Below are 2,587 nucleotides of genomic sequence, written 5' to 3' on the forward strand. Positions count from 1 at the left end.
TCACACGTGTCGCAACTCTTGTACTCGAATGACAATGTCCCAAACAGATGTCCCGCGCAGCCTCATCTTTACAACACCCATAGCGACTTCTTGTAAAACAAAGAAAAATATTCCATGAGGTGTTTTGTATGTACTGAATCATGCTAAAAAATGATACCATCATTATTCTTTGTAGGGGTAAAGAAATATTTCTTGCCATTTGACTTCTGATAGAAACACGGTGGCTTGGTGCAGTAAGCCGGCTTGGCACTTAAGCTCATTTGTTTAATGAGCTTGGCGGCCTAATTTATTTCCCGTCTGTGCCCGAACTTAAACGCGGCACGAGAAATGCTAGCGATACAAACATTGGAACCGGATTGGTCGAGTCCAATCGGTCAGATGACCTCACAATGTGTCATCGATGCTCTTTTCTATCCACCCAAAATGAACTTGGTCCTTCTTCCCCGCTGCATCCTTGGCAGCCTTCCCTCACTTTGGGCTAGGGTGGAGGCAAGCTGAGGAAGCGTGACTCAAGATGTCATTTTTGTGCTAACCATTGATTATTTTAGAAAGGGCCTTTTACCCATCCATGTTCAACATTGATTGACTTCCGCAAATGTTTTGTAATTGCAATCGGCGTGCCCTCTTTCCTATTTAATCAATAAAGTACTTCAAAGTGAAGGGGAGGAGGAAAGCACCGTCACTGAACCCATTTAGAAATCCATAAATTAAAAATGAAGCGACTAGGAGCAAGCTCCACCCATTTTAAAATAATTATACTATAAACACAATCCCAGTGTCACTTGTATTGAGGCCAAGTCAGGCAGTTTCACTGAAACTGTTTTTTGATTCTCAGAAATTTAAATTCCATGAGTTATACACTTGCTATCTTAAATATTAATTCAATTGAGAAGTTTTAAGTGACTTCTTTTTTTTTTTTTTTTACTTAGAACACAACAGTTTTCACTGTTACCAAAACAACTGACATTGTAATTTTCGCTCCGAACGATTGATGACTATTCAGTCTACCTGACAGCCAATTATTGTTCATAGCCCCAAAATATGTCTGGCGTCAAGTCTTTGAGCTTGTTCCCGCTTTGCCTCCATCATTAGGCCCCGGCCGTCGGCGTCGTTTTTAGCAGTGAGTCACTTGAAAGTTTATCATTACACAGCTGACTTCCTGCCAGCACTGAGTCACGTCGCCTGCCAGACTCGCTCGCATCTTTTGGTGCGGCCCGCACCTGCATCGTGTTTTCTTGGGGGGGATTTGGCCGCAACTGCACATTCTACTGATTAGAAGGACATTTCATGCGCATGCCCTGTTTTGTTTTCAGACTTTTGGGCTTCACTGCCATTGGCGTCTCTTTGAGATGCTCTTCAGAGCAACACGAGAGTTTTCAAAAACTGCAAGATATAGATACGGTTGTGTAAATGGAAAAATATATTTCTTAAATCCATTTCTAACCCCAAAATTAGGTATCTCGTAATGCACCGCTGTATGTGTAATCATAGTAAAGAAAAGCTTTTTATTACAAATTAAATTAAAATGAAGAATAATTAAAAAGAATGGAAAACAAAATTGCAATATAATGTAATTCATAAAGTAAAAAAAATAAAAATTACCCGAAAATTAATTAATTTTTTTACGTTTCTCCCCTTGCGTGTGTCAGTATAATTTAAACTTTGAGGAAAGGAGTACAAGGGCACAAACTATACAGATAAGGGGTGAAAAGTTACAACAAAATCACAATAGTTTCCATGCATGCACCTGACAAGTTATTGTCTTGTTGTTTAACCTTTATTTTGCTCAGTCAACCTTTAAAATGTGAGTTGGGGTCACTATGTATTATTTGATGCATCAGGCCTTGAAAAGTCATTGGCTGGTGGAGTGCAAAGGGAGAAGAGCAGCAGCGGAGGAGGAGGAGGAAACAATGATTGGAATTCGCTTGCAAAAAAAAAAAAAATTGAGTCATTCCCACATGTCAGGCTCTGGCTAGAAACTCCGCCCCCTTTTTTCTTCTTCCACATGTGCTGCCTTTAGGCTCTGGGTGATTTTTCAAAACCAAACCAAGAGGTGTGTTTCTTATAAATGTTATTGTTGACTCCAAAACATAACAAAAGGCTCATGAGTGGAAATGACAGGCATGGATGGACGTTTACCACAATTTAAATGTTATTACCCACAGCACGAAAGGGAATTCCCCACCAGTGCTCACAATCCCATATTTTTCTCAAATATGTAAGGTCTGAAATTGAATGTGCAACAGATTCCTTTTTTTTTGTATTATTAGGAAAAAAAGTGACTTTCCTGTTATGTCTTTCTAAATAACAATGGGTCTGATTAACATAACCACCACAAAATTTATGGCCACACAGAAATTTAGTTCAAGTGTGTCCACAAAGTAGTTTTTAAATCATTTCTATGTTTCATGATGTCTGTTTTGTGTGTTTCTGTTTAGCAATCTTTACAGTGATGGCAACCAGAAATCAGCCGTGTTGATTTTGGAGGTAGTCGAAATGCATTATTATTATTATTAATTTATTTATTATTATCATTATTCATTTGAAATATTTCAGCGTTTTACAGGGAAAATATCAACAAAAGAGC

The sequence above is a fragment of the Syngnathus floridae genome, chromosome 6 (assembly GCF_059516105.1).
Source record: "Syngnathus floridae isolate MCC-2025c chromosome 6, RoL_Sflo_1.0, whole genome shotgun sequence".
Lineage (NCBI taxonomy): Eukaryota > Metazoa > Chordata > Actinopteri > Syngnathiformes > Syngnathidae > Syngnathus > Syngnathus floridae.